Here is a 10807-nt window from a genome sequence, read left to right on the forward strand (position 1 = left end):
ACAACATATGTGAGGAAGATGGCGATAATTTCACATAAGAAGGGACGAGTGACATTTTTCTTTCTCAAAACTACACAGTCTAACAAACCTGTTCTCTTTGTGTTAAAGCGATCAATACTGTCATTATTTGTTTCCCTGTTGATTAAAAAAGCACTGAATCACAGACGGGTCTCTTGTTTCATTTTTATTTTTATAAAATAACGTTTATACATGTGTACAAGCTTTATACAACATGGATTTGAACTGTGGCAGAGCTACTCGATGGTGCAGGCGAGCTAACATCAGCGGTGGCTGCAGCGTCCCGTCGGCCTCGGCATCATCGACTACAGACAATTCTGTAAACACCACAATGAGAACAATGAACAAAACGTTTCCATTGCACACAATGCTTGCCTAGGAATCAAATGTTAAGTGACGTTAGTTTATGAGCCAGTGGCAAAATGTAGCATGTTAGTAGCATGCTCACGCTAGCAAGCTAGCTAGCTGTTGATGAGCTAACATTACCCAAATATAACTACAGGGCTTAATGTAACATCGATTTGAAAAGAGTAGCACGCCAAAACACAGCACAACCACAAAGCCATGTCTGGTAACAGGGAATCAAAAACATAACTTACCGTTATCAGAATTTCTGCTTTCAGCTTGAGGTACAGCTGCGAAAGACGGGTTTGTCTGAGGCCAAAATCAAAGGGAAAGCTGGCAAAAATGGATAAATGTTCCATGGAAACCAGACTGTACCAAACAAAACAGGTAAACATGTTTTCCTGCGACTATTTAGGAGTATTGATGCAATTAACCAGACCTACCTGTTTCCATCTTAAGATAAGATAAAACTCAAAACGTACATGTTTTCAATGGCCTTTGGTTGCTCTTAGTGTTTCCAGTGTTTTAGACACATATTATTGCTATGTATTTTTTTGATTGTCATTTATTGTTGTTTTTTGTTGTTTTGGTGTGCCATTTATTTTAACTTGTACAGCACTTTGGTCAACTCTGGTTGTTTTTAAATATGTTATATAAATAAACTTGACTTGACATTTATATTAGTTGAAAGGTCAAACACACTAAAGCAATAAAGGCTTATAAAGTTAGAACACGTTTACAGGAAAGCAGAACATTTATTATCACCTATGGAATGACCAAGCAGAGGAACTTCACTTTCGTTTCCTTGTAAATGTTACAACAAAGTTAGGTGTAGCCTTGTCCTGAAGGTATGATTACTCACACAAACAAGTACAAAGAGGTTTATGGGAAAACAAAACATACCCGCACAATGACTAGGTTGACAATTGGTTGTTGGCATTGATTTGGAATTTACAGTATGCAAAGGGTGTGGCTTAAATCTGTTTATAAATAACATCCTCTGGATCTTTAGCCACCTTTTCACCTTCTGGAACTCAAACAGGTAATACGATTTACATTTACAGTTGTTATTTATGGTCTTTTGTTTAGTACATTTATACTAGTGGTGCAGATGTGGTTTTGGTGTGATTAGATAATGTAATCTTTGTTACGGCCGGGTACTGTTTAGACCCCAAAGCAGAGACGGGACTCCGGTAAAAAGTAAAAAAAAAAGATTTATTAGAAAAGAATGTTCCGAAATAAGCTGTGGCGCAAAAAATGCAGGCAGGCAGGCAGGCAGGCAACTCACCAGACCTGCAAACACGGGAAGACGAGTTAGAAAAGCACAATCAGAAAATACGAAAGAGAAAAATACTTCTTCACGATGTCAGCATCTACCAAAGGAATTGGAATTATCTGGCGTCAAAAAGAAATTGAAGCCAAGCTTAAGTTGAGGAAGGTCTGATGAGTTGATAAAGATCAGGTGTATCCAGTCTGCCTGCTGCAGGTGAAGCCAGCCACGCCCCCCCGTCACACAGCAGCCCTGCAGGAGAGGAGAGGAGAAGAGAAAAGGGAGGGGGAGGGGGAAAGAGAGCAGAGCAGACAAAAACCAAAAACAGTCCTACAAAAACACAACCCTGACCATCTTTATCGTATGCAGTTGATGAAACTCTTAATTTACCGCCTAGGCTAATTAAACTAAACTATGAATGTTTATAATGACTTTCAAAACCCATTCCAAAAAACACGCATCTAAAAATGTGAACATTTTGAAATTATTCCTGAAATTGCTTCTGATCTGGGACTGTCTTGATAACCAAGTCTTATTTCAGATTCTAGTAGTAAGAATAAAAATAGTGTGTGTTATCAGTGGGTTAATGAGTGAACCTTAAAAATGATTAATAATTAAGTAATGATTTATATATTCATATTAGCTATTAATAAAAACATGGTTAAGTATCCAGGGAAGATAAAAACTCAAGCATAAGTCACTATTAGTCAAATGAGTGATACATTTCATGTTTCACTTTCTGTTAAACCAGCAGGTCTACAATTATCAATATTAATTCAATAAAGTCCAATAAAGTTAATCAGTTACTATGTTAATAAATTAATTTAATATAGATTTGATTTATATAACCACAATGTTACTATGGGGAACTGTGGCCCTGAAATTGATGAGAATGTAGCCTTTTCAGTCACCACTTAATACATGGACTTGGAATATGTTTATACTATTCATATTGCTTATGTACACTACCAGTCAAAAGTTGAACACACTTTCCCATTCACTTGTATGAGAAAATATGTCCAAACTTTTGACTGGTAGTGTACATGACTGAATAAAGACTACTAACTAACTAAATAGGACCATGCGACCGCACATGGCAAGAAACAAACAAAGCAAATAAAAATAATAGCCAGAGCCCTGTGTCACATGGAATGTTAGCACATTCAAGGTTTCTTTGCCCTAGATGGCTTCACAACACACAAAGGCCATTCTGGAAGAACTAGCCACACAAAGCATTTATTTCATACTTACTCGTTGTGTGCCTGAACACTGCAACACCAAAATAAATTCTAACGGCAAAATAGGAAGACACAAAATTCAACAAAAGGTGTTACAGATCAGTAGTAACAGACATAGTAAACTCACTATCCATGTGCAACTCATCTTTCCATACAGAATGATACATTATCAACAACAAATTTACCGATACCAATATTCAACCCAAGTTTAACACTACAACTTGTGCCCATAGAGCAGTCAACAAAGATATCCTGCCTCCCCATGGCAACTGACAGCAACCTCACAAACCCTTAAGTTACTGCCATGGCAGTTGCACTATACTCGTCAAGAATAAGGCTGACCTAATAATGAAGTAAGAACTCCACCTAGTGGCCAAAGTGAGTCAGTGTCTCTCTACAACCAGTGATCGGTTTGTCCACTCAGGGCTACGGCCTCCGTGGAAGAGGACCCGCTCACTTCTTAAATAAAAATGGCTCATTCTAAGCTAAATAAAATACAAATATCTTACACACTGGATTATTCATTACAGCAAAGACCGCCAGTCAGATGCTCGAACGGTTACATGACCCACTATCATTTTTGTTCCGTTCTCTGCAAGGGCACAATATTAAAACAGAAATATGAATAATACAAAAACATCAAATCCCTGTTGTTCCAGCGGCATCACAAATATTGAAACCATATGCTGGTAACAAAAACAAAAAATGAGTCACGGTGCCAGCTTTACAATCCTGCTTCTACCCCTCTGGTCAATAGTTTAAAAACACGCAATTTACAGACTCATAGTTAGAACAGCAGACATCAGCATTAGGGCTGCAGATAACGACTATTTTGATAGTTGACTAGTCATCGATTACATGAAACGGATAATTAATTACACAATTACTTACTGGCTCTTATTTAGCAGCTTTAATATTAAGTTGGAGGTTCTTTTGAGCATGTGCAAACTATCAATAAAGGTAGGGTCAGGGTTAATAAATAAATTAGTTCTTCATTCAGTAATATATATTTTAATAAACTTTATGGCTGATTTAGTTCCTACTGACAAAAAAGATAAATAAAAGGAGGACGAAAGAGAGATGAGAAAGAGGAAAAGACGAAGGCACACAGCATGTCTTTAACTTTGGACTGTTAAGTTAAATAACACAGGTGATGTGTAAAAGAAAGACGCGTCAGACTGTTTCTATAGCACTACAGACATATTCATGTTAAAAACTTACACAACTCTGTCTATAGATAGCTAACGTTAGCTAGCTGAGAAGTTAATTACCTTGTCTGTGCAAGTCGGCATCATCCACAAGTCTCGTCTTCTTTTGAAATGCTCGCGCATTACCGACGTGCTCCTGTGATAAGCAAGGTCCGACCGTTTTCTTTGCAGCGTTGAGGGTGAAATGGCTCCCAGACTTTAGAAGTTTTAGGACGCGATGGTGTTGCATCTGCAACTATGTTTTGCTTACCTGTCGCTTCCTGGTCGCTGTTTTCATACCAACTCAGCAGAGATAGTATGCGAGATGGCTCACCCTTAAGATAACTCGGCTCCGGAAAACGATGTTATGTGTGTGCAGAGCATGAAAATACAGGTGATGACGTATGCAACTATTATTGACAATAGATGAAAGCAGCCACACATCACTTTCCGTTTGCCAGAATTAGCACGCCCCCCTTTGGGGGTAAACAAGCGCAGTTAAAGTACTGTAGTAGATTAGAAATCACTTGCAGCCCCATGTCTTTAAGCTTCCGTATCAAATTTTGTGCCTCAAACACTGAAGAAAAACGATTCAAGATTTTTTTTACTTCCACAAAGGGCAAAAGAGGGTAAGAGAAGTGAGCTCTGTGGCTTCAGGCTGCCTGAAAGTGGTATATTGTGGGACCCGGTGCTGTGTGTCCTACTGCTTTTCGAAACAACTGGTATGCCTAAACCAGCGATCGTTGTGTTTACAACTGCAGGAGCTGTAGTCTGCCTCTGTCACCAGATTCTTCACACATTCACAAAGGAAATTCTGGCGATTTTCATGTCGCATCTCATATAAAGTGCAATGAATATCATTGTGCAAGTGAGCACTTCACCAAAGCCTTTTACAAAAACTAAATGTAAAAAAATAATTTGGATCTAAAAACTACTGGTTACACTGAGCTTCTAATTTTATCATTTTTATCCCGTAAGTACGGCTATATTAACCACTACATTGGAGCCTACATTACTACACTACGCATTAAGATAAATAAATAATTTTTGATCAGTGATGGTCTAACTCAGGTAACGAGGTTTAATAACACAGTGGTGTATCTGATGCAACCTCTGCTCACAAGATGGGGACGTTTGTCATTTATGATAAAGGCAGTCATGAGAGGAGACTCATGTCCCCTTATAACCTTAATTATTTTGATGTCATGATGCCGATCGTTGATCAGAAAAGTCATAATACAGCTGTTTGCCTGACTGGCTATTGGATTTGGGCACTTAATAGCAATAAAAATGTATGGTATTCTTATTTTAAGTTATTCAATCGTCAAGGACTCCAGGAGTCCTATTTACCGCCATTCATATAAGAGGGACTGCTTTCACCCCAAAAGTCGCGGATCACAACTTTTGGGCAAAGTACCCGGATGGGTTGCTCTCATCTATAAAATAAAAAATTTCGACTACTCGTTGCATCCCTCAGCATAATCAGCATAAGCACCATAATTTCGGGATAGAATAAAAAAAGAGAGAACCAACCGATAATTGAAAACTTTAAGTACTCACCAAATGAAGATGACTTAAAAACGAAGTCGATCCTGCGATCCTTTTCTACGAAGCGTGCGACGGCTGCGTTAGCAGCAGATGTCCGGGAGTTCACTGGTGTTTCAGAGCTGCTTTAGTTAAGCAACTCAGGTAACTCAAACGTTTGCTGGACCACGGCTCCTCATCAGATTCGAAAAGCAAGCAATCCTTGCAGTACAGCTCGTTGGTGCGCGGGCAGCCGGTTAGCACCGGATAGCGGCTGTAGCTGCTAGCTTAAAAATGTCGCTGGTAATTCTTGACAGTTTGCTTTAATCCTGGCAGGGTGGGCGACGGTCTACCGTTCTGGATCAATTCAAATTTATCCTGAAAAGGCAAACTTGAAAATGGAGAGTCAACTAAACCAGCCACACAATGTTCTTCACTGGCACCCGCCATTTTTTGCCTTGTCCTCACTCACTGACAACTTTCGCTGGTCGAGTTTTTGCGAATGCCGGGAAGATGTAGTGAAATTATCCAACCACAATGTAACCCAATATGATTGGCTAAGACACCTGTCATACCAAATTAATGCTCCCATTTACTTGCATTACACAGGCCTTCGTGTCGTCTTCTGAAGGCCCCGCCTGCAGGGGGAGTCACTGTTTCACCCAGATACCGTCAGATAATAAATTGTGATTGGTCCATTTCCCCATTCCTTTATATTAACCCTGTGTTTGCCAAAATGAGTGAGTCCAAGTTTATGACAATAATGCAGAGAAGTTATAACTATTATTTCAGTGAATAAAAATGATAAATAATAAAACAATTTATTAGGATAAAAAAACATGCAATGATAATAATAATAATAATAAATAAATAAAAATACAAATTATTTCAATATTTTTTCTTAGGTCTTCACTGAATACCTTGAAGGCCCAGAGGGTTATAAAGTATCTTAAAAATAACAAAGCACTATGCAGAAAAAAAAACAGTCACAGAAGTATGTAGTCAATAATTGTTAACAGTAATAAATCATAGACTGATTCTTTCACGCTGCATTTTTTAATGTGCACAAATTGTTCACAAATAAAGTTTTGGTCCAGATGCTTTTACCCAAAAGGCTTAAACCTCAAAAGTACAGTTTGGCTATCTCATTGATAGCAAATTTACAGTGGGGTTGATCAATGCGTTTTGTCCCTCATAAACTGCCCACCCATAAGTTAAGTTAATAAATCATACTGAAAGCATTGGTTATAACTAAAAATAAAGTCAATTCAAAAGCTATGCTAGCAGCTCTGTGAAAGTGTGCTAGTGTCAGCCTGCTAACATGCTCACAATGACATGGCTTACATGCTTATGTTTAGCGGGTGTAACATATAATGTGTTCAACATTATAGCTAAGCATGTTATCAAGCTAAGGTAATTACTGAACACATAGCACAGCTGGGCAAGATGGGAATGCCAATGTTGGAGTAACAATGGTGGCAGATGTAATTCCTTGTGTTCACGAAAGTCATTAAAATTCATCCTCTGGGCCCCATGAATATTTGTACCAAAATGTGTGGTGATCCATCTAATAGTTGTTGCAACATATCAATAAAATACAAAAATCTGAGGGTGCCTTTGCAGAAAAGTCATTAGGAGCTCTGTGGAGATGTATGGTTAGTAATGTTAATGTGACAAGAAGATACATAGTTAATAAGGTGCATTAATATAACATGAATGTATGCTCACTATAAGGTTTATCAAAAAGGAAAGTTTTAAGCCTACTCTTCCTGACTCCTTCTGCCAAATAGCAGCCATTATCATTGATAGAGCAATGCTACTAAATCACTTTCAGGGAGCCTTATGAGAATTTACATAACAAATAACAGTAATAACATTAGGATATATCAATGATTGTATATTTTAAATCTGAATGACTGATATGGATTCTGTTGTTATCACCTTCATTTAGTTGACTACCACTGGTCTACCTGTTTGAAGTCACCGAAGAGAATAAAACAAAACTCCATCTTCATCTTGAAATCTGCCATGGAACGCAACGATACAGAAGCTGTGTCCCCTGACAGCGGAGATGAAACCTTATTGGTTGCTGGGGAGTTTACAATGGATGAGTCTATTGATACGAGCCCGCACCATTTTGGAAATGTTTCAAATTATGTGAAACAAAACCTAACGTCCACCAACACACAACTGTTCTCCTTTTTGGCACTGCTGAACACTTACATTCCCAAGGCCTACCTACTGATGCCTGAGTGTCAAAAGATCCTTGGTCCACCTGATCCCATCCATGGAGGACCCCCCTTTGAAGAAAGAATGGAGCCTTTTACCATGTTTATCAACACATCGAGCCCTGGACACGTTAGCATTCACCCAAAGTTTGCAAAGGAAGCTTTAGAGCTACTAGCTGAATCAGGGATTTCAAGGAGTGCTACAGTGAAGAAATTTATGACTTTACTCGGTGGAGATCAGCCCCAACCACATATAATCCGGTTCATCAAAGATTTGTTGACAAAGAGAGAAAAGGGAAAAAAGGGTAAAGAGAAGTTCTCAAGGTTGATTGAAGATATACGAATGCAAGAGAATTTTTTCATTGCTGTCGACGTCTTGAAAACCGCATCAAATAAAATGAGACAGAACTACAACTTCCCCCAAACTGTTTCTCGTCTCTATTACATAAGAAGAGGCATCACTGACTATACAAAAGCTGAAGAATGGGCAAAGAAAGCGATTGAAAGGGCCCCAAACAACTCTTACATGGCTGACACTCTTGGGCAGGTTTACAAGAACCGTTTGATCAAGATGGCCAAGCAACTGGAGGAAATCCTAAAACGGGCAGAAGAGGCCTTGAAGGCATTCAAAGATGTGGAAATGAAAGCTGACAGAGAAGAGGGGCCAGAAATGGAGGATGCAGAAGGTACAATAAACTTTTCAAATACTTTCAACAACAGAGGCCTTTTTGGTTTCATTAAAGTGGCAAAGATAGCCTTTGAGAAACTCAAAGTGGTACCATATGATCCTCTACAGAGGCACAGAAGTTTCATCCGTAACTTAGAAATGGAAGTTGAAGCCAAGTTTGGCTTTTTTGAATGGTACCTGACCTACTCCAAGCCCGACGAGACATCCTTAGAGCCTTCCTACTTCTGGAAGGACGTTGCACTCTGTTACGAACACTATACAGGAAAGAAAGCAGCAGATTCCACCAGCTTTCCAGGCCTTCTACATTGGTTGGATCATGGCAGTTTCACGTCCAAGGGAAGACATGCTCTGTTCGAAGAGGCTGAAGCAACAGTGGCGGATTTAGAGGCAATCCGCGATGAACTGAAAACCACCTACGAGGCAAATGTTGGTGATGTCAAAGCAGCTGAGAGGTACATCCTCTCCAACATCATCTTAAGCAACAAGATGCATAACTCCCCTCAGCTCACTCCTGTGAAAGAAATCCAAACAGTTCTGTTAAGATTCTTGGACACAGACGTGGGACGTAGAAGCCCTGAGTTTTACCTTTTGGTTCTGATGTTGTTTTGGCCTGAGGAACATGCTCAGGTGGTGCAAGAAGAGGATGAAGAAGAGGTGGTACAACAGGCAGCAGAGGACAACAGATCAGAAGACAAAACCTGGGAGGATGAGGACAGGCATGAGGAACACAACACAAAAGAGGAGCCTGCACATCTATCTCTTGAACTCGTGTTTGCAACTGACTTGCAACAACATGTCACGTTCATGGAGCAAGCGTTTGAGAGGGATGGGTATGCCAAGTACCTTAGAGGCCGGTACCTTGTGCCTCTCTTTTTTCTGGGAAAGGACCCTGGACTGAGCAAGTGGATTCACAAATCAAGACTGGATGCAATCGTGGAGAAAAAGGTGAACGCTGACTTAGCTAATACCCAGGTTGGAAGAACAAAGAAGAAATGGATGCGAATCAATGAAATATGGAGCAATGGGGAAGTGTGGCAAATCCCAGAAATTCAAGATATCCTTCTTCCAGTAAGGGTAGAGCATTGCTACCATCCCACATTAACTTGTGAGCAAGAAAAACAGCGAGTGTTTGTTTTTGCTGGAGAGAAGAAAATTCTGGCTTCAGCAGACTTTGAACCTGCTTCAGCACCTCACCCAATACTGTTCTACCTTGGCCTCACCATTCAGGGTCCTGTCGTCTTCTAAGATGTCCAGACATGTTTGGACAGTGATTGATGATGAGCATTTCTGGACTTTCATACATATGAAGCAAACAGTTGCTTGATATCAGTGTAGACTGTAGTACTTCATTTGAAACTTGACTTTACAAAGCCGTGCTGCTGCCAGATGAAAATCCATGAATCATCAAAGTCAGTACTTTCATTCTCTTGGCACAGTGACTGTCTGTGCATAATTACATGTAAACCCATTCAGTAGTAGCTATGAAATTGCAACTTGGACCAAAAAGGTACGACAACATTGTCTTACCTCGGACCATGCTGCTGGAAAACACTAGTAGAGAAAATTGGTTCAAATTATACATTGTTCCCTTGTTGGTTTTATTGCTTTTGTTTGACTGTATAATGTGCATTTTAAAATAAATCAATGTTATCGAAGAAGCATGTTGTGAAAATGCTAATCATCTCAAAGAATGTATGCAATTTCTTATGAAATAAAATTAAAGTTAGTTTAAGAGTGAGATTTTGAGTGCACTGAAGTTATATCAGAGGACGTAATGGTGTTTGCTTTACTATTAGAATTTGTTATTTTATTTAAAGTATTGTCAGTTGGTAGTTAGATATGTATTTTCCAGGCTCTTTCGTTTTAAAACAAAAATAATAAGATAAAAGATCTCTTAACTAGTTATTACAATGGTAACAACTTCAATTGCATCTTATCTGTAACACATGAAATAAGTTATGGAAAAAGAAACATTCAAAGCCATTTTGTTGGCCTAAAAATATAGTGATAAATGAAATGATGGCATGATTTGTTTGTATTGGAGCAAGATAATGTACATAAAATCTCTGATTTAAGAATAATATTTAATATCTTATATCATTTGATATGAGAGATGATTTTTTTTTTCAACAACAGAAAACCTGTTAAATCAAGTTTAAAAAAAACTGAAGGCAAAAGAAGAAATGTATACAGGCTTGACTTCTGCAGGTAGAAAATGATTAAATAAACAATATTTTTTTATTATTAAAGTTGCTGTGAGGAACTTTTGGTTTGTGTTGATTTTTGTACATTTTATATCTTTGCTGTTT

This window comes from Semicossyphus pulcher, unplaced genomic scaffold (genome assembly GCF_022749685.1).
Source record: "Semicossyphus pulcher isolate SPU_LCO1_2020_fin unplaced genomic scaffold, fSemPul1.0.p SCAF_21, whole genome shotgun sequence".
NCBI lineage: Eukaryota > Metazoa > Chordata > Actinopteri > Labriformes > Labridae > Semicossyphus > Semicossyphus pulcher.